We start from the raw sequence: 22,994 nt of genomic DNA, 5'->3' as shown, positions 1-22,994 counted from the left end.
CCCCTCCCTGTGTCCTCAAGTCTATTCTCTACATCTATGTCTTTATTCCTGTCCTGCCCCTAGGTTCTTCAGAACCTTTTTTTTTTTTTAGATTCCATATATATGTGTTAGCATATGGTATTTGTTTTTCTCTTTCTGACTTACTTCACTCTGTATGACAGACTCTAGGTCTGTCCACCTCACTATACAAATAACTCAATTTCGTTTCTTTTTATGGCTGAGTAATATTCCATTGTATATATGTGCCACATCTTCTTTATCCATTTGTCTGTCAGTGGACACTTAGGTCGCTTCCATGTCCTGGCTATTGTAAATAGTGCTGCAATGAAAATTGTGGTACATGACTCTTTTTTTTTTTTTTTTTAAATGAATAGCCCAGTTTTGCTTTTTTTCTTTTTTTGAAAGAAATTCACGTTCTTTTATTTATTTATTTATGACTGTGTTGAGTCTTCGTTTCTGTGCGAGGGCTTTCTCTAGTTGCGGCAAGTGGGGACCACTCTTCATCGCGGTGCGCGGGCCTCTCACCATCGCGGCCTCTTGTTGCGGAGCACAGGCTCCAGACGCGCAGGCTCAGTAATTGTGGCTCACGGGCCCAGTTGCTCCGTGGCATGTGGGATCTTCCCAGACCAGGGCTCGAACCCATGTGCCCTGCATTGGCAGGCAGATTCTCAACCACTGCGCCACCAGGGAAGCCCTACATGACTCTTTTTGAATTATGGTTTTCTCAGGGTATATGCCCAGTAGTGGGATTGCTGGGTCATATGGTAGTTCTATTTTTAGTTTTTTAAGGAACCTCCATACTGTTCTCCATAGTGGCTGTATCAATTTACATTCCCACCAACAGTGCGAGAGGGTTCCCTTGTCTCCACACCCTCTCCAGCATTTATTGTTTGTAGATTTTTTTGATGATGGCCATTCTGACCGGTGTGAGATGATATCTCATTGTAGTTTTGATTTGCATTTCTCTAATGATTAGTGATGTTGAGCATCCTTTCATGTGTTTGTTGGCAATCTGTATATCTTCTTTGGAGAGAATTTCTCTCTTTTTTTTTTACCATTATCTCTTCCTTTATTGCACTGGGTATAGGCTGAGGACCATAGGTTTGATTGTCAAGAACCTGATTGTAGCCAGAATCTTGGTTCTGTTCTCTGATGGATTTCACAGTACAGTGAGAAATTATGGGTGGCACCACATGGGCAGTGATTTTTGCCTGCAAAATTTTCCCCTATGTTCGCGGAGTGGGCAGGCGTGTGTCCATTGCCACCACCTGCTTCTTGAGTATCTTCCAGGCCATCACCATCAGCCCCAGGACTTCTAGGTGGGCAGAGCTTAAAGTGAAAGCCCTCAAGTGTGTTATCGCTTCAGTTATCCTGTGCTGGATCATGCACGTGCTGGTAGATATCATTTATCCCCTCTATACGACTGGAATATTGAGCAACAAAAGCACCACAAACAGAAAAGGTTTCATTGTCTTGTCGTTCGCCGTGACCAAACTGGAGACTTATTATACGCAGCACTGCTGTCCTTCCCTGATGTCTTACGTTTTGTAATCATGATCTGAGCCAGTGGCTCCACGGTTTTCATCCTGTACAGACATAAGCAGAGGGTCCAAAACATTCATAGGATCAACGTCTCCTCCACATCCTCCCCTTTGTCCAGAGCCACTAAAACCATCCTTCTCTTGGTGATCACCTTTGTTAATTTTAACACTCTTTCCTCCATCTGTTATATGATTTTGGGTCTTTTGAACAATCCTAGTTTGTTCATTTTGAACATGTCTGCAATAATCGCTTTGTTTCCCAGCTATCAGCCCCTTTCTCCTCATGAGTCGTGACTCCAGAATATCCAGGCTCTGTTTTGCTGGGAAAAGGAATACAAAATCCCCTACCTTTATGAGAAAGATGTAAATTGTATGTATTTGCACTATATTCATTTGATAATTCACTCTCTTTTCTCAGAGTCTTAAGTAAAATTGTCAGTGGCTTACCAGAAGATGGTAAACAGGACATGGTGAACATCTTCTTCAAAGTAAACAATGTTCTAATAGTAATTGTAATGAAGTGTTATGTAATTATCATGTAAATACTTCTGTAATGGATGTTTTACTAGTGTTGCAGTGGAGGAATTCAGAATTTATGCAGTGATAAACACCAGGTCCTCAAGCAATCTGGATGTTATGGAGAAGTATATTAGTGTGTGACTTAAAACTATCACCATAAATTTCCCAGAAATGAAGTAGACATGAAATATTAAGAAAAGGTTCGTGAAAATGGAACAGCATGTGGCAGGTCATTACTGAAACTGAAGATAATAGTGCTGGAGGGGAAACTCAGTCCTTGAGTAATGCTTTTGGAAGCTGGTCATGAGTTTTGTCCATTATATCCTTAGAATGAAGACAGTCATTGATTTGAAATATGATGTTTTGTGGGGAGACGAACATGTTTAAATATTTTCACGTAGAAATGGCCAGATTGAACTAAAGTAGGGCAAAGTAGAGCATAAAATTACATTTTACTTTTTTTTTTTTTTAAAGAATCCGTATTTTTTTTGTGTTTTTTTTTAAATTATTTTTTAAATTAATTTATTTTATGGCTGTGTTGGGTCTTAGTTTCTGTGCGAGGGCTTTCTCTAGTTGTGGCAAGCGGGGGCCACTCTTCATCGCGGTGCGCGGCCCTCTCACCATCGCGGCCTCTCTTGTTGCGGAGCACAGGCTCCAGACGCGCAGGCTCAGTAGTTGTGGCTCACGGGCCCAGTTGCTCCGCGGCACGTGGTATCTTCCCAGACCAGGGCTCGAACCCGTGTCCCCTGCATTGGCAGGCAGATTCTCAACCACTGCGCCACTAAGGAAGCCCTTTACTTTGTTTTTAAACAACATCAGGTGATTGTGACAATTGAAAAAGATGTGAATTGTACCTAACTGGGATCTGTAGAAAGCAGAATTTTCTCTCTTTTGTGAAGATGACTTGGACATATTGGTAAGAAAGAGGTTGACAGGTACCTGCTCATGTCTCCAAAGACATGAAATTAGTTTACAGTGGAGACTTCCATTAAATTCAGAGCACCGCAGGAAGAGCCATTTGAAAGGGAAAGACATTCTGTGTATGTGGAGTTTGTGGCTACTCGATTTTCAAGGAGTAAAGTGGGGTATTGCCTCAGTTTTAGGAGAGATTTTTACATGGTTTTCTCTGTATTGACATTCTGAAGCCAATGAAAGTATTGAGAATTCAGCAGTTTGAAAAAGAAAGTAATTATTCTGACCCAATGGATATACAGATTGAACCTTGTACCCCAATGAGCAACCAATATTTTTAGCTCACATGAAACACTTCAATATTTACCACAAAGTAGATCATGAAGCAAGAAGAAAATGCAGGCACACACATACCTACTAATGTGTATATATGTCTGCTTTTGACCTGTGTGTATACATACAGACATATAAAGTCAATCATGTTTGTTATTTATCAATAACATTGGGAAGTTGTACTTTGAGAAAAATTTAAGATAGCACTAACTACAATAGTGAAAAATCTTAAAGTATGCGTTATCTGAAGAGTATATTGCCATGCTAGTTTTTTGTTACAATTCCATAAAATATACTTTTCATTTTCCTACTTTAATTCTATTATTTGGCCATATTTTTTGAAAAAACATCTAATGACTATAGTTACAAAAGTTTGATTAAGAAGTTAGTCTACTTACACAAACATATCAATTATTATATTAAATGTATCAGTAGAGTTTATTTTCTTTTTTATCTGTAACTTCTTTTCCATTAATTTTAAAATATAATTCTACCTTATAATTGATCTTTTCTTTGAGAGCTGTGTACTTAGTATGTGTTAGCTTTTACCTAGAAATTTAGCATACATTTAAAAGCTAATCACAGTGTCATTTTATGTAATATTGTTATCCCACCTTTACAATATAAGGACATTGAGACAGTAATCTATTCACTGTATCTCTTCTTTTTTTCCAGAAGGCTCCAAAGAGGAATTTATTTATTTACTTGTTTAATTTTTAATTTACTTTTGTTTCAACTTCTAAATTTTTAATTTAATTTAATTTTTAAAAATGAAGTATATTTGATTTATAGTATGTTTGAGTACAACATAGTGATTCATAATTTTTAAAGGTTATATTCCACTTATTATAACAGATTGGCTATATTTCCTGTGTTGTACAATATATCCTTGTATCTTATTTATTTACACATAGTGGTTTGCATCTCTCAATCCCCTATTCCTGTATAGTCCCTGCTCCCTTCCCTCTCCCCACTGGTAACCACTAGTTTGTTTTTTGTATCTGCGAATCTGTTTCTTCTTTGTTATATTCACTAGTTTGTTCTAGTTTTTAGATTCCACAGAGAAGTGATATCGTATAGTATTTGTTTTTTTGTGTTTGACTTATTTCCCTAAGCATAATAACCTCCATGTCCATCCATGTTGTTGCAGTGGCAAAATTTTATTCTCTTTAATGGCTGAGCAGTATTCCATTGTATTCAATATATATACCACCTCTTCTTTATCGATTCATCTGTTGGTAACTCAGTTTGGATCCATACCTTGGCTATTGTAAAAAATGCTGCTATGAATGTTGGGGGGCATATTACTTTTTGAATTAGTGTTTTTGTTTTGTTTTAGATATATACTCAGGTGTGTCATTGCTGGATCATATGGTAGTGCTATTTTGAGTGTTTTTGAAGATCTTCCATAGTGTTTTCCATAGTGGCTGCACCAATTTACATTGCAACCAACAGTGTACAAGGGTTCCCTTTTCTGTATAAACTGGCCAACATTTCTGTTTGTAAACTTTTTTTTTTGATATTTATTTATTTGGTTGCACTGGGTCTTAGTTGCAGCACGCGGGCTCCTTAGTTGGGGCATGCATGTGAGATCTAGTTCCCTCACCTGGGATTGAACCCGGGTCCCCTACATTTGGGAGCACGGAGTCTTATCCACTGTACCACCAGGGAAGTCACTGTTTGTAAACTTTTTAGTGATAGCTATTCTGACAGGTATGAGGTGATATCTCGTTGTTTTCATTTGCATTTTTAATGACTAACGATGTTGAATATCTTTTCACGTGCCTGTTATCCATTTGTATGTCTCCTTTGGAAAAATGTCTATTCTGGTCTTCTTCTCATTTTTTGTTTGGGTTATTTGTTTTTTGATATTGAGTTCATATCATTTGGATATTAAACCCTTGTCAATCATATCATTTGCAAATATTTTCTCCCATTCTGTAGGTTTTCTTTTCATTTTGTCAGTTGTTTCCTTTCCTGTGCAATAGCTTTTAGGTTTAATTGGGTGTCCTATTTGTTTATATTTGCCTTTATTTCATTTGCCTTAGAAGACAGATTCAAAAAAATATTGCTGAAATCAACTAGATTTCAGTAAAGTTTAAAAAACATAGTGCTGCAATTTATGTCACAGAACATTCTTCCTATGTTCTCTTCTAGGTGGTTTTCTTATAGGTACAGTACTTATTTCCCAGAGTCACATGAAACTGATACTGACTAATTTCACATGCAGAATGGTACTGACACACTGATTTTGAATGTCTTACATTGTTTATATTGACAGGAGCCCCACAAAGAAAACATCTCTGTATATCCTAAGTGTGTGTGTGTGTGTGTGTGTGTGTGTGTGTATTTTTTAACCCCCTAAGATGTAGAATACATTCGCTGTTGGATTTTTTTAGCCTGGGATCCTAGACTTGGTAACAGAGCTTGTTACCACAGGATGACATTGCTGAAGATATTTTATTATTTAACATGTTTGGGTCAGAGGTCTCCAAGGCCCTCCTCAAGCTTGATGATGCATAGAGGACTCCCAATACACTTTATTACAGTGAAAGGATACAGGCTAGAATCAACAAAGGGAAAAGGTGCACGGGGTGAAGTCCACAAGAAATCAGGTGTAAGTTTCCACATGTCCCCTCCCAGTGGAGTCACAATAAGGTGTGCTTAATTCTGCCTGAAAAATACGTGCCAATACATGGGAAGTGTTGCCAACCAAGGAAGCTCATCTGAGCCTTTGGTGCCGGGTTGTACTGGGGGGTCGTTCACGTAGCCACGCAGCACTCCTGTGGCTGACGTCAGCTACTCATGTTACCGACCAGGGTTCTTGGACTCCTGAATAGAAATAGAGGCCAGACAAGAAATTCTGGCAAGGTTTTATTTATTTATTTATATTTGTATTTATTTTTACTATTTTGGCAAGGTTTTATTTGGACTTGTGCTGCAGCTTGAGGGGGCCAAAACAAGTAATAGGTTCCCTTGCTTGCTCCCTGAGGGGGGCGAGCTGGTTCCCTATATGGGATGAAGGTAGGGATGGGTCCAGTGCTTGGGCTCGAGGGTGGCTTGGGTGGCCTGCCACTGCCTTGGTGGTACATTGTGCAGGGCACACAGGCAGGACCCTGCTTTTGCTCCCAACTCCTCAGAAGTGGCAGTTGGCTTTTGCTCTTCTTGTATCTTGTTCATAATTTACCCAACTGCCCATGTACGCAGTTATTTTTAGTCCTTTAAAGCTTCTTTGTATTTTGTTGCTGGAGAAGATGTTTGTCCGGGTGCAAGTACTGCAGCAAAGGGTCCCAGGTCCCAGGTTTCAGATCCCAGCCTGTCTCACTCAGACCCCAGCCCTCCAGAGCAAAAATGGGCCTTCACCATTGTTAGGGTAAACTTACTTGATCTCACTGGTCCAGTAGGGCCCAATGGCTCAAGCATAAGGAAACACTCTTATCCAGGAGAATATTCCCAGGGCTCAGAGGTTATCTTCCAGGAGTGAGCCAATCCTGAAGACAGCCCTTTGTTTAAAATTTGCAGGTTTTGCGCAACCCAGGTTTGTTGAGTTAACACTTTCCTGCATGGCAATAGTGGATGGTTTTGTTGGTCTTTTTCTAAATGAAGATTGGGAATTTGCTGATAAGGTGAAGTGACACCAAGATAAGCAAGATAACCTGAGCAGTATGGAAAGCTGCCATGAATATGATGATTTGGGAGACATATATTGTCTAAACATAAAGCTTGATTCTTTAAGAGAAAGGTGCCAGAAATTTGACTCACAAGGGATGTTTCTTGAGGGAGGGGTACAGAGGGAATGGGAATTGGGCCAAGGTGAGTAGAACAGGGGAAAATATAGATCAAAGGGGAAGGGGGAGGCAGTGGAAGACAAGGCTGAGGTGCAGGGAATGGTGCAGGTATAGAGTTGACAGAGGGAACTAAATTCAAATTAGGTGTAGAATGGAGGTGGGGTATGGAAGTAGAAGGGTCAGGTGACGGTGGGTAGGTGAAAATGTAGATCCCAGGGTTTGAGTGTGATGGGGCAGGTGCTAAGAGATGGATAAAGACCTAAGGAGTCATGGAGTAAAGGTCTCTGGGCCATAGTGCTGGAGAGGGATTCATGATGGAGATAAAGGCTATGGAGTATCAGGGGCAGATTGGAGGTCACTAATTCGTCCCCCATTATTAATACCCTCGGTTACAGTGGAGTCACAAATCCCTCATGGATCGTTTTTTACATTCAGCTTATGAGGCGAGAATCTTGCTCATACAAAATATTCCTACAAAATTTTTAACATACAGTAGGAGCACAGGTAGAGCATTGAGTGACACCATGCATCTCTCTTTCACCCTTCCAGCGGAATCTCGGGCGTGGGGAGTGACTGGGGTGGGTCTGACACTGGTCCTGGGCCCTCAGCGTTGGCAGCGGGAAACCTGACCCCTTCCCAGTACTGTGTCTTCAACAACTTTTTTTTTTTTTTAATTCAAACAGAAAGTCACAAAAATTATAATCATCCTCATCAGTTCACTCAGTCCCGTGTAATTAATTTTCTTTTTTCATCTTGATCTTTTGTTAGCACTTTTATGAGTTCATCAGTTTTCCATTAGAGTTCTGAAAATGCTTATTCATTCAGTTCAGCAGTACAGTCAGTTACCAGAAACCTGTACTTGTCAGAGTCTTTTCCATGAATTCCTTGAAGATGAAACCCTTTTATAGGAACATATTTGCAAAAGCATCAGAGTACACCCAGAACTGTCTGTATCTTCAACAACTTTCATGCCCCAAACTGATTTGATGAAATGCCCCTTATTTATTGTAGTATTTCTAAAATGTAATACATACTTTATATAAGAAATAAAACATAACAAACAATAGAAAAATGTGTAGGTAATGTTTATTTCTTGTATGAAACTGTCCTGAGAAGTAACCAATGGCAATAGTTGTATGGATATGATCACAATTAAAAATGCTTTTCATTGAAAAAACTCCTAGTGATGTAGGCAGATCTGCATCCCCTGGTGTTACCCCTTAGTGGTTTATATTACATTACAGGCAAAGGGAACTTTGCAGATGCACCTAAGGTTACTAGTCAACTGACTTTAATAAAATAGGGAGCTTATACGCATTATCTGGGTAGGCCGTGTGTAGTCACATGACCCTAAAGAAGAGAAAGGCCCGTTAGATGCAACTGAAGAGGAACAGATTGAAAACAGGAGGGGGAGTCAGTGTGCTGACTCTGGCTTTCAAGATAGAGGGAGCCGCATAGAGATTGTGAAGAATTCTGCCAAAGTTGTGAATCAGCCTGGAAGGAATTCTCCCCCAGAGGCTCCCGTTAAGAGCCCAGGAGAGCGGACAACTTGATTTTGGCCTTCTGTCTTACTGACCTGTGAGAAAATGAATGAGTGTTGTTTTGGGCTGCTAATTAATATCATGGGAATTTGTTTCAGCAACAATAGAAATCCAGTCTGCATAGCAACACAATAATAAAATAAACAATAAAGTTAAGTAAAATTCCCATTTATTCTCCCACAACTGATGCCATTTTGATCTTCACGTGTAACAGTTTTCTTCAGTTTTATGTTTACTTTTTTTTAAAATGTAGTTTTAGAGTATACTTAATATTATATCTGAAATGGCATAAAAATGAATTTTTTAAAGTATTCTGTTTTGGTCAGTGTTTACACATATATTGTCACACTGGACTTATTTTCCAATTAAATTGCTCTCCTCAATCACTGATCTATGATGAAGATATTTTTAGTCCAATATAAGTAGATCTACAATATTGTCTGAAACATCACGATTTACTCAATGGAGATTATTTTTCAATTTAATTTTTATTTTTTAACTGAGGTATGGTTGATTTAAAATGTGTTTCAGGTATACAGCAAAGTGATTCAGTTATGTATATAGGTATATTTTGTCAGATTATTTTTCATTGTCAGTTATTACAAGATATTGAATTTAGTTCCCTGTGCCATACAGTAAATTGTTGTTGCTTATCTATTTTATGTATAATAGTTTGTCTGTTAATCCCATACTCCTAATTTATTCATCTCCCCACTTTCCCCTTTGGTAATCATAAATCTGTTTTCTATGTCTGTGAGTCTTTTTGTTTTATATATAGATTCATTTGTATTATTTTTAGATTCCACATATAAGTGATATCATATATTTGTCTTTCTCTTTCTGACTTACTTCACGTAGTATGATATTCTGTGAGTCCATCCATGTTGCTGCAAATGGCAATAATTCACTCTTTTTTATGCCTGAGTAATGTTCCATTGTATATATGCCACATCTTTTTTTTTTTAATTTTTTTTTAAATTTATTTTTGGCTGTGTTGGGTCTTCATTGCTGCACATGGGCTTTCTCTAGCTGCGATAAGCGGGGGCTACTCTTTGTTGCAGTGCGCAGGCTTCTTGTTGGCAGAGCACGGGCTCTAGGCGTACGGACTTCAGTAGTTGTGGCTCGCAGGCTCAGTAGTTGTGGCGCACGGGCTTAGTTGATCCACGGCATGTGGGATCTTCCTGGACCAGGGCTCGAACCCGTGTCCCCTGCGTTGGCAGGCGGATTCTTAACCACTGTGCCACCAAGGAAGCCCACCACATCTTCTTAAGCTGGTCGTCTGTTGATGGAAACTTGGGTTGCTTCCATGTCTTGGCTGTTGCAAATAGTGCTGCTGTGTACATTGGGGTGCATGTATCCTTTCTAATTAGAGTTTTCTTTTTTTCTGGGTATATGCTTATGCTTATGAGTGGGATTGCTGGATCATATGGTAGCTCTATTTTTCATTTTTTAAGGCTCAGCCATACTGTCTTCCATAGTGGCTGCACCAGTTTACATTCCCACCAACAGTGCTGGAGATTCCTCTTTTCTCAGTGGAGATTATTAATGAGACATCTTTGTCAGAACACTCCCTGTTTATACACTTAAAGAGTCGAATGTCAGCTGTCGCATCATGGGATGTGGCTAGTTGGCCATGTTGCCTTGTATACACATGGATTATCTCAGTGGTTCTGAGGGATGGGACTGCTTCACCACCGTGATTCACGGTCTCACTGTGGGTGCATAATTGCTAAATTGCTCTTGCAACTGGCTGTAAAATGTAATACCCTACCATCTGTGTACCCACATACTCCCACCTTTCTTTTAATTATCACTTTTCATTTTGAAAAATTTAAACATACGGAAATTTAAAAATACAGCAGGAAATACAGACCTACAGAACCTTGAACCTACAGCATACTCTTCATCTAGATTCACCAAACATTACTATTTTTTGCAAACATTACTGTTAGCACAAGTTCTTTTCACCTGTTTGTTTTTGCTGTTTCATGTGAGAATAATTTGTAGACATTTTGACAATTTGCCTCTTGGTATCTGAATATTTACCTCCTTATTTTGAGGTCATTCTCTTATCTAGCACAATAGAACCATCGTACTTAACAAATCAACGCTATTGTGACACCATCATTGAATAGCTAGTCCATAAACAGATTTCCCCCAGTGAGACAATGATGTGTTTTCTATCTGCTTTCATAAATCTAGGATCCAGTCATGGTACGAAGATTGCATTCCATTGTCTTGATTCTTTAGTTTCTTTAATCTAGAATACTTGCAGTTCTTTTTTTCTTCAGTGATACACTTTTGAAGAATACACGCTCACTGTTTTGCAGAACATCCTTCAGTGTAGATTTCTCTGATCGTGTGCCTCATCTTGAGACTCAGGTTTAACATTTGAGTAGAACTTCTACACCCAGATGACGGTGGAACCTTCTTGTTGCATCACCTTGGAGGCACAGATTAGGGATATTTTCTGTTATTTGTGATGGGTTCGATTATTTGGTTATGACTGCATACTAGGTTTACTTTTTTTAGAGGTGACTTTTCCCTGTGTAAGTGATAATAATCCCTGGAGTGATACCTTGAAGTTGCCTGAACAGCTTAAATACTTTGACCAAATTATTCTAGCATCCACTGTAGATATTTCATCTGAATCAATCATCAGATGATGATTGCAAATCATTTTTTAACATTCTCCTATCTCATATGTGTATTAATTGCCATTGCTCGGTAATGAAGAGGTTTTTCTTTTATCTTTTGATAGTGGATTCAAGGATTCCTTTTCATTTGAAGTGATATAATATTACTGTAATTTTCCTTTTTCGTGCTCTAATTTTTCCCAAGTTTTTCCACTGGGAGATTCTTCAGCCTGGCTGTATCTTGTCAGGATTTTTTTGTAAAAATTATTATTGAGCTAAAATACACATAGCGTGCAGTTCAGCATTCTCAGGGGTACAGTTCAGTGACCTAGAGTACATTCACAATATTGTGCAACCATCACCACTGTCTTGTTCCAGAACGGTGTCATAACCTCAAAAGGATATCTAGTTCCCTTGAGCCATGCACTCCCCCGTTTCCTCCGTCACCCTGCCTGTCCTGCCAGACCCACCGTGTTTGATCTGATACACGGTACCCTGAAAGAAAAGAGAAAATACTGTTGATTGTCGTTCACCCAAAATTTTAGATGCTGTCCTCTCTTGTAGATGCCATTGAAGGGTACGGAGGGGCGTTTTATCTGAGCAAGATTTTTGCCCATGAGCTGAAATTAAAAAACATAAGAAACCAAAGCAGCTTATTGAAGAGGTATCTGCAATCCCTTGTTTATTACATCATTTTAATTTATTTATTTTTATTTATTTATTTTTGGCTGTGTTCGGTCTTCACTGCTACACGCAGGCTTTCTCTAGTTGCAGTGAACAGGGCCACTCTTCGTTGCGGTGCGCGGACCCCTCACCGTCGTGGCTTCTCTCGTTGCGGAGCACGGGCTCTAGGCTCGCGGGCTTCAGCAGTTGTGGCACACAGGCTCAGTAGTTGTGGCTCGTGGGCTCTAGAGCGCAGGCTCAGTAGTTGTGGCGCACGGGCCCCGTTGCTCCGCGGCATGTGGGATCCTCCTGGCCCAGGGCTCGAACCCGTGTCCCCTGCATTGGCAGGCGGATTCTCAACCACTGCGCCACCAGGGAAGTCCCTATTACATCATTTTTACAGCCTCCAAGATGTGGAAACAACCTAAATGTCTGGCAATGAATGACTGAATATATATTTGTATAATATATACACAGAATGGAATATTATTCAGGCATGACAAAGAAGGAAATCCTGCCATTTGAGACAACAAGGACGGATCTTGAGGACATGCTAAGTGAGATTATTCAGACAGAGAAAGACAAACACTGTGTGATATCATTTATATGTGGACTCTAAAGAAGCTAAGCTCATAAAAACAGAGTAAAATGGTGGTTACCGGGGGGGGGGGGGGTGGGAGAATAGGAGAGTTGTTGTCTAAGGGTACAAAGTTGAAACTAGTAGGCAACTAGGGCCTGGAGATCCAACACACAGTATAGTGAGAATAGTCCACAATATTGTGTTTTACTCATCCAGTGTAATCATTCTAACGACCTAAAGGAAGTGATCATTATGTGATGTGATACAGCTGCTATCACTCAATGGTGATTAGGTTACAATTTTATAAAGACATGAAATCAACACATTGTACACCTTAACTCTACACAATGTTATATGTCAAATATAGGTCACTAAGAAAAGGAACCAGGACTTCTCTAGTGGTGCAGTGGTTAAGAATCCGCCTGCCAATGCAGGGGACATGGGTTCGAGCCCTGGTCCGGGAAGATCCCACATGCCGCTGAGCAACTAAGCCCATGCACCACAACTACAGAGCCTGTGCCCTAGAGCCCGCGAGCCACAACTACGGAGCCCGTGAGCCACAACTACTGAAGCCCGTGTGCTTAGAACCCATGCTCCACAGCAAGAGAAGCCACCGCAGTGAGAAGCCTGTGCAACGCAACGAAGACTAGCCCCCGCTCACCGCAACTAGAGAAAGCCTGCGCGCAGCAATGAAGACCCAACACAGCCAAAAATAAATTAAAAAAGAAAAAAAGGAACCATAGATGACTGCTGTGATTTGATCATAAATGAGGGACTAGATGGAAGGCATAATCAGTTAGAGGCCTGCAGTCTCCCTCTGCCACCTACATCGCTCCTGACTCATCCATGCTCTCACCCTACCTGCTACCTATCTTCCCCCTGCTACATCCTTCATCTGCACCCTGCGATGTTTAGGCCTCCACTCAACTTCCTCCTGCTCTCTGACCTCCATCCACCTCCTTTCGGTTTCCGTATTGCCCTCTCTACCTCCATTCTGGGACCTTTTTGATGTCCACCCCTCCATGACCATTATTCTAGGGACCTCAGTCTAACCCTCGGCAGCTGCATCACCCCAGCAAAGTCCATCGTCCATGCCCTCCTTCCTCTTGCTGTTCATCTGTGCCCAGTTCAGAGATCTCATCCCATGCCCTGTGCCTTCTGTGCCCCTGCGCTCTCATTTGCCTTGGCCCTCACCTCTCATCAGCACCCCCATGGACCCAGTCCACATGCTGCATCCTTGGTCCTCAGCCCTGTAATCCCTGACCCTTTGTCCTGGACTCCTCGGTTCACTCAGTGCCCACTGTCGTATCCAGGTCTCTCATGTCCTGTGCCCCTTATTTCCCCTGGGCTCCATCCCCTTTCCCACACTCTATCTCACTGGGACTGTTACCTTCTATCAGGACCTGCCTACCCCACCTGAAGTCACCTTCTCCCCACACCGTGTTTTTGAAACCCATCCCACAACTGACCTTTGCTCACTTTTGCCCATTAACTTCTCATCACCATTGGAACTTTTGTTCCCATGACTCTGCACCCCTTATCCCTCAGGTCCCCATATTCCCCATACCTCAACTTCCTTGCCCACTTTGCCCACTTATATTTTCATCCCTGGCCTTGCACTTTAATACTTAACCAACATTAAAAACTCTCTGCCTTCTTTCTCTCTGCTTTCTCTCTTCCCCTGCACTCTCTATACCCCCTGCCCGCAGGCTCCCTTCACCCCCCCTTATCCTTACGGCTCCTTTTTCCTGTGGCCTGTTCGTACTCCACTATCACATACCCTCACACAGTCACTCCCCCAAAGACTCTGTGTTTCCCAGAGTGTGTCTTGACATTAGGTGGCAGTGTTCACTGCACACTTTAGGTGCTGTGCATTATAGTAAATATTGTCCTTGTGATTGTTGCAGGGTTGGAAGAAATGTAAATTGTAGGAAGGCTCCCCCTTTCAGGCATCCAGAAGTTTGGAGATACAACTATTTTTCTATGTAAGATCATGTCATTCACACACACATGTGCATGTTGACTGTGCTTTTATGAAAGAGTGTAATTCTGAGTTTCTGTGTATGTGTTTATATTTATGAGTATTTGTACACGTGAGAGGGAATTTTCATGTGTTCAGTGTGTGCATTAATGCTTGTGAATGTGCAGCTGAAATTGTATGAGGACGTGAGTGATTGTGTATGTGCATAAGTATGTGAATGTGTGTGACTATATGTTTGAGTGTGTGAATGACCCTGCGTGTGTGTGTAAATGAATGTGTGTGTGTGTGCATGGAGGATGGGTTGTCCACCATTATGGCTCTAACAACTGACTTAACAATTGGGAGTGAATGTATAGTGACCCTGGATCAAAGAGTTGACTTGTGTGTAGGTAAAACCTAAAGAATTAAATTCAACTCATATAAATATTTTTTCCTTGACCCTTCCAGAATGTATTTCTTTTTTTTTTAACTTTAAAAAAAAATACATTTATTTATTTATTTATTTATGGCTGCGTTGGGTCTTCGTTGCTGCATGCAGGCTTTCTCTACTTGCGGTGAGCGGGGGCTACTCTTCGTTGAGGTGTGAGGGCTTCTCATTGAGGTGGCTTCTTTTGTTGCTGAGCACAGGCTCTAGGTGCACCGTCTTCAGTAGTTGTGGCTCACAGGCTCTAGGTGTGCAGGCTCAGTAGTTGTGACGCACGGGCTTAGTTGCTCCGCAGCATGTGGTATCTTCCTGGACCAGGGATTGAACCCGTGTCCCCTGCATTGGCAGGCGGATTCTTAACCACTGCGCCACCAGGGAAGTCTGGGAATATATTTCTTAATTAAAAAAGTAATCACAATTCCCTAATGAAAATTTTGCACAACAGTAAGTGTAGAGGACTGTATTGACCTCTTGATGGTCTTGAATTAAGTGAGTAGCATTGGCTTATCTGACAGTTATGGGAATAGTAGAATCTCCCTGGTAAACCGTCTGATGCTGGTGCTTTTATTTGCAAGGGTCTCTTCTGGAACCTTCTCTCTTTCTTCTATGGATATTATCTACTTTTTCTAAAACTACTGTAGGCCAATATCAGTGAAGTTTATTTTCCTGACAATTTACATATTCACTGATATTGAGTTGTGCAAATAAGTGCAGTGATATCTAATGTAGAGTGTTGGCATCATGTGCTTCTTGTTACTTGTATCTGTTTTGAAAACCTTCTCAGATATTTGGACAAATTCCATTTCTTTGCTGATACGTTAATTGATGGTGCAGCTAGCTCAGTTGTATGAAATTAGGAAAGAACTCTCTTGGGTAGAATTTCTCAGTGAAGCAGAACCTCCACTGAGACACATACTTGCAGCCAGTCTCTTACCTGTCAATCCTAAGTACTTCCTGCTCCCTACATGTGAGCCCTGTCTGCCTCCAGAGATCATGGAAAAGTAAGTGGCTGTCACAAACCCTCCAATAGCCTCTTCAGACACATTGGCTAGAAACTTATAATTGTCCTTGGTAATTAACAACTGGGAAACTGTTTTCAAAAACAATCGCAGCTCCCAAGCCTGTTCCTACCAGTGCTGTTCCAGGTGAAGTGATAATTGCAGTTCTGAGGGGAGGTGAGGCCACAGGATCACAAACTCATATCTCAGGGTGGAGCTACCCCTCTCGCACGTGTACCGATTGCTTTGACCTTCGCCTTGAGCCCACCATCCAGGCAGCAGGAAGAAGTTGATGGTTTTCTCTGTATTCGTATGAGAAGTAGCATCTATAAAGGAAGGATTTGTATCAGGAATCTGGTAAGTGAACATATTGGACAAAGGGAAGGTCCCGTGTATGAACCTGGTCCAGCACCAAAGCCGTGCAGGAAGGTGGGCTAAATCCTGAGGTGTGAACTGAGATAGTAAAGGGAGACGGGGTCCTAGACCTTCACCAATCCGATGGCTCCTAATGTAATGTATGCAATCCTCGCTAACTGATTTTTGTGGTTTAATGCAAGTGATAATGACATCTGATTTTTCATGTGCTTAAGGACTGTATTTCCCCAGTCCATCTGCTGTTCAGTCTACTTTTCAGGAATCATAGACATAGTTTTTAGGTTGAGAAGTACGGACATAGTACTCCAGACTTGTAACAAAGAGTAGGATGAATCTGTAGGAATCATCTGATCCTGTGCAAAAACAATGTGTTTAGCAGCCGTTGCTGGAATATATTATAAACGTTTTCTCTAACTCCTGCTGTATGAAGTGCTGAGTAGATTTAATAATTGTGTCTCTATTAATTATGGAGAGGCTCTTCCTACGTAAAGTTAGGGAAGCAGAATTGAAGAGAAGTAGAACTTTATATGTTTCAGGTACCATTTTTAGGCTCTGCAATATCTTGTGATATTTATGCTGCTTTTAAATATTATAATACAGATCAAAAAAATGTATGTCATTTATACAGTACACAAGTGGCTCACCGTAACATTCAATTTTGCATGTGTCTTGTAGTTTCATATCTTTCACAGATCTTGCCGTACTGCTAATATTTTTATTTGACTTAGGTATTAATAAATATATACACATATGATCTGAAATTAATAATAATTTTGTTTCTACCATGCACTATTAATCAGGTATCAGTGTTTCCTTTCCCATAGTTCCTGTGACTTGTGCCATTGTACTTCTGTCCAGGAACGAAAGTAAATGAGTCTTTCAGTTTCCATCCTAATATTGAGCCATTCTTGTATTCATTAAATCCACCTTGTCATGGGGGCAGGTACCTGCAGTTTTATACTGCAGTCAGTACATTTACATTTAATTAAATCTCTAAAGCTTTATTCAGAGTTTGTATTTGCATATAGAATAAGTCTTTTTCAATACATGGAAACATGTCACTACCAAAATTTTAAAATAAAATACCACTAACATAAATTGCAATGACAAGGTGCAAAAGCAAAACTAAATTTAGATCTGGCTTATTGGAAGAACACAGGTGACCAGTATTTGAGTGTATTCTGGATTAAATGCACCCCAGCCAGGGTCAAATCCCCACTGACCATCTGCCCCTAACCAGTGAGTGCATTTAGAGGAAACACTTCACCTCTCAGTGCCGAAGTCTGCCTCATCTGTATAAGGAATATAATAGCGTCTGACTCAAGAATTTGTGAGGAATAAAGAAGTTAACGCATGTGTGGTTTCATCCTAGTGATTTGTACGTTGCAAGTGTTCTTTACTGGATATACGTTCAACCCTTGGAAGCATTTACATGACAGGAAAACTTTAAGTAATTACTTCAAAGTAAGAACTATTGGTAAGTGGAGAACGTTGGATTTCAGTTGTGCTGGTACCTGTGGCCCACGCCTCATATTTTCATTCAGGATCCTCTAGCTCAGAAGACAACCATCAGTCACTGAGACCTGACAGCATGGCTGCGAGGGATTTGGCAGTAGGAACGACCTTTTTATTACAGACTATATTTGGAATCCTGGGGAATTTCTGTATTCTTTACCATTGTTTCTTGCTTTATTGCGCTGGGTATAGGCTGAGGACCATAGATTTTATTGTCAGGAATCTGATAACAGCCAACATCTTGGTTCTGTTTTCTACTGGATTCCACAGTGAGAAATTTGGGGTGGCACCACACGGACAGTGGTTTTACGTGCAGATTTTTCCCGTATGTTTGTGCGGTGGGCAGGGGAGTGTCCATTGGCACCACCTGCCTCTTGAGTGTCTTCCAGGCCATCAGATCAGTCCCCGGACCTCCAGGTGGGCAAAGCTTAAAGTGAATGCTCTCAAGTGCTTTGTTCCTCCAGTTATCCTGTGCTGGATCCTGAACATGTTGGTAAATGTCATTTATCCTACATAGAATACTGAGAATATTGTAGAATATCGAGAAACGAGAGCATCACAAACAGAAAAAGTTTCAGACACTGTTCGGCTGTTTGTCACGACCAAACCAGAGACGCGTTAAATGCGGCATTGCTGTCCTTCCCTGAGGTCTTATGTTTTGTGCTCATGATCTGGGCCAGTGGCTCCACGGTTTTCATCCTGTACAGGCATAAGCAGAGGGTCCAAAACATTCATAGGATCAGTGTCTCCTCCGTATCCTCCCTTGAGTCCAGAGCCACCAAAACTGTCCTTCTCGTAGCGAGCACCTTTGTCTATTTTAACACCCTTTCCTCCATCTGTTACATTACTTTGGGTCTTTTGAACAATGCTAACTTGTTCATTTCCAACATCTCTGTAATAATCCCTTCATGTTTCCCACCTGTCAGCCCCTTTCTGCTCATGAGTTGTGACTCCAGAATATCCAGGCTCTGCTTTGCTGGGAAAAGGATACAAATTCCCCTGCCCTTATGAGAAAGATGTAAATAGTATGTATTTTCACTATGGGTCCAAAACATTCATAGGGTCAATGCTCTGTATCCTCCCCTTAGTCCAAAGCCACCAAAACTGTCCTTCTCCTGGTGAGCACCTTATCTATTTCAACACCCTTTCCTTCATCAATAATATTATTTTGTCTTTTCTTTTAACAGTATTGGGTTTTTCTTTTTGAAAACCTCTGCAATAAATAGTTCATGTTTCCCAACTGTCAGCCCCTTTCAGCTCATGAGCTGTGACTCCAGAATGTCCAGGCTCTGCTTTGCTGGGGTAAGGAATAAAAATTCTCCTAATCCTATGAGAAAAATGTAAAATGTATGTAGTTGGACCGTATTCATTTGGTAATTCACTCGCTTCCCTCAGAGTCCTTAGTGAAATTGTGAGTGGCTTACCAGAGGATGGTAAACAGGACATGGTGAACATCTTCTTCAAAGTAAACAATGTTATAATAGTAATTGTAATTAAATATATAATTATCATGTAAATACTTATGTAATGGAAGTTTTACTAGTACTTTTATTGGAGGAGTTCAGAATTTATGCAATAATAAACATCAGGTCCTGAAATAATCTGGATATTTTGGAGAAGTGTAGGAGTGTATAACTTAAATGTATCATAGTATATTTCTGAAAAATGTAGTAGACATGGAATATTAAGAAAACGTCTGTGAAAATGGAAGAGCATGTGGCAGATCATTACTGAAACTGAAGACAGTAGTGCTGGAGGGGAAATTCAGTCCTTGACTAAAGCTTTTGGGAGCCAGTCATGAGTTTTGTCCATTATGTCCTTAGAGAGACGGCAGTTGTGTATTTGAAATGATATGTTATACAGGGAGGTGAGCATGTTTAAACATTCTCAGGTAGAAATGGCCAGATTGAACTGGAGTCAGCAAAGGAGAGCATAAAATTGCATTTTACCGTATTTTGAAGCAATATCAGGTGGTTGTGACAATTAAAAAAGATGTGAATAGCATGGAATTGGGATCTGTAGAAGGCACATTTTTCTCTCTCTTTTTTTTTAAAGCTTCAATGTCACACAAAGGGCTTCTTTTTTTTTAATTAATTAATTAATTAATTATTATTATTATTTTTTTTTGGCTGTGTTGGGTCTTCGTTTCTGTGCGAGGGCTTTCTCTAGTTGCGGCAAGCAGGGGCCACTCTTCATCGCGGTGCGCGGGCCTCTCACTATCGCAGCCTCTCTTGTTGCGGAGCACAGGCTCCAGACGCGCAGGCTCAGTAATTGTGGCTCACGGGCCTAGTTGCTCCGCGGCATGTGGGATCCTCCCAGACCAGGGCTCGAACCCGTGTCCCCTGCATTGGTAGGCAGATTCTCAACCACTGCGCCACCAGGGAAGCCCACATTTTTCTCTTTTTTGAAGATGACTTGGGCAAGTTGTCAGGAAAGAGGTTTGTAGGTAGGTATTGCTCATGTCCCTAAAGCGATGAAATTAGTTTCTGCTGGAGACTTCCATTAAATTCAGAGCATTGCAGGAAGAGCCATTTGAAAGGGAAAGACATGGATCCATTTTGTGTATGTGGAGTTTGTAGTTTGGGGCTCCTTGATTATTTTCTTCTTGCCCTGCCGCTCAGTTTGTGGGATCTTAGTTTCCGGACCAGCGATCAAACCCGGGTTCCCTGCAGCGGACACGCAGAGTCCTAACCATGGGACTGCCACGGAATTCCCTGGGGCTCCTTGATTTTCAATGAGCAATGTGGATATTGCCTCAAAATTAGGAGAGATTTTTTGTATGGTTTTCTCTGTATTGATATTCTGAAGCCAATGACAGTATTGAGAATTCAACAGTTTGAAAAGCAAAAGAGTTATTTTGACCAAATTGATATATAGATTGAACCTTGTATCACAAAGAGAAATCAATATTTTTATTTCACATGAGACACTTAAATATTTACCAGAGACTAGATCACAAAGGAAGAAGAAAAAAATATAGACAGACACATACCTACAAATGTGTATATGTGTCTGTGATCCATATATATATATGTATGTTTGTGTGTGTATATATATATACACACACATATATATACACATATAAAGTCAGTCATGTTTGTTATCCATCAGTCAGTATATTGGAAAGTTGTACATTAAGAAAAATTTAAAATAGTATTAATTACAATGGCAAATCTCAAAGTGTATGTTATCTGAGGAGTATATTGCCATGCTAGTTGCTTCTTAACACTCCAGGAAATGTTTTTTCATTTTCCTAGTTTAATTCTATTATTTGGCCATATCTCAAAAAAACATTCAAGAATATAATAAAAATTTTTGATTAAAAAATTAGTTTATGTAAATTTAATGCAATAATTGATAGTATAATAATAGAGTATTCTTTTAAATTAATTTATCTTATTTATTTTTGGCTGTGTCGGGTCTCAGTTGCTGCACGTGGGATCTTTGTTGCCGTGCACGGGCTTCTCTAGTTGTGGCCTGCGGGTTTTCTCTTCTCTAGTTGTGGCGCGCAGGTTCCAGGGCATGTGGGCTCTGTAGTTTGCGGCACGCGGGCTCTAGTTGAGGCTCGCGAGTTCAGTAGTTGTGGCGCGCGGGCTTAGTTGCCCTGCAGCATGTGGGATCTTAGTTCCCTGACCAGGGATCGAACCTGCGTCTCCTGCATTGGAAGGCAGATTCTCTACCACTGGACCACTAGGGAAGTCCCCCCTAGGGTATTTTCTTAGTTTATCTATGCTAACTTCTTTTCTATTAATTTTTAAATATAATTCTACATTATAATTCATATCTTTTCTTTGAAAAGTTGTATACTCATTATTTGTTAGCTTTTACCCAGAAATTACAGCATATATTTAGAAGCTAATAACAGTGCCATTTTTACAATATGAGAATGTTGCAACAATAATCTATTTTCTGTATCCTATCTTTTTTTTTCCAGAAGGCTCCAAAGAGATTTATTTATTTACTTATTTATTTGTTTATTTACTTATTAACATTTGTTTCCACTTTTTAAATTTAGTTTAGTTTTTTAAAAATTGAGGTATATTCTGTAATATTTACAATATTATATAAGTTTCAGGTCTACAACATAGTGATTCACTGTATTTAAAATTTATACTCCTGTTATTGTTAGTATAAAATATTGGCTGTATTTCCTGTGCTGTACAATATATCCCTGTACCTTATTTATTTTATACATAGTGGTTTGCAGCTCTTAATCCCCTACCCTCTGCCCCTTTACCTCTCCCCACTGGTAACCTCTAGTGTGTTTTCTGTATCTTTGAGTCTGTTTCTTTTTTTTTTTTTTTTAATCTGTTTATTTATTTTATTTTTGGCTGCGTTGGGTCTTTGTTACTGCTCATGGGCTTTCTCTAGTGGTGGTGAGCGGGGGCTACTCTTTGTTATGGTGCGCGGGCTTCTCCTTGCGGTGGCTTCTCTTGTTGCGGAGCACAGGCTCTAGGCACGTGGGCTTCAGTAGTTGTGGCACTTGGGCTCAGTAGTTGTGGCTTGCAGGCTCTAGAGCGCAGGCTCAGTAGTTGTGGTGCACGGGCTTAGTTGCTCCATGGCATGTGGGATCTTCCCGGACCAGGGCTTGAACCCGTGTCCCCTGCATTGACAGGCGGATTCTTAACCACTGCACCACCAGGGAAGTCCCTGTTTCTTTTTTGTTATATTCACTAGTTTGTTCTATTTTTTAGATTCCACATACAAGTTATATCATGTAGTATTTGTCTTTCTCTGTCTGACATATTTACTAAGCATAATGCCCTCCAAGTCCATCCATGTTGTTGCAAATTGCAAATTTTCATTATTTTTTACTGCTGAGTAGTATTCTATTGTGTATGTGTACATATATATCTATATATATATCACAATATTCTTTATCCATTCATCTGTTGGTAATTCAATTTGCTTCCATACCTTGGCTATTTAAATAATGCTGCTATGAACTTTGAGGTGCGTATATCTTTTTTTTTTTTTTTTTTTTTTTTTAATTTATTTATTTATTTATTTATGGCTGTGTTGGGTCTTCGTTTCTGTGCGAGGGCTTTCTCTAGTTGTGGCAAGCAGGGGCCACTCTTCATCGCGGTGCGCGGGCCTCTCACTATCGCGGCCTCTCTTGTTGCGGAGCACAGGCTCCAGACGCGCAGGCTCAGCAGTTGTGGCTCACGGGCCCAGTTGCTCCGCGGCA

At 40.4% G+C, this 22,994-nt stretch overlaps 2 pseudogenes across 2 annotated transcripts in view; both read left to right on the top strand.

The window, feature by feature from the left end:
- The first annotated feature begins 355 nt into the window (after positions 1–355).
- LOC309648279 (vomeronasal type-1 receptor 4-like) overlaps positions 356–22,994 on the top strand; it is a 103,356-nt pseudogene continuing 80,717 nt past the window's right edge. The window contains exon 1 of the transcript XR_014268678.1: positions 356–4,999. The product of XR_014268678.1 is annotated as a vomeronasal type-1 receptor 4-like (transcript). The remainder of the gene's footprint in view (positions 5,000–22,994) is intronic.
- On the top strand, positions 17,883–21,725 carry LOC309649627 (vomeronasal type-1 receptor 4-like; annotated as a pseudogene). Its single transcript has 2 exons — positions 17,883–17,903; positions 18,040–21,725. The product of its transcript is annotated as a vomeronasal type-1 receptor 4-like (transcript).

Source organism: Balaenoptera physalus, assembly GCF_965194825.1.
Source record: "Balaenoptera physalus genome assembly, chromosome: 19".
Classification (NCBI taxonomy): domain Eukaryota; kingdom Metazoa; phylum Chordata; class Mammalia; order Artiodactyla; family Balaenopteridae; genus Balaenoptera; species Balaenoptera physalus.
The sequence above is the reverse complement of the archived record's forward strand: the minus strand, read 5'-3'. Positions and strand labels throughout refer to the sequence as shown.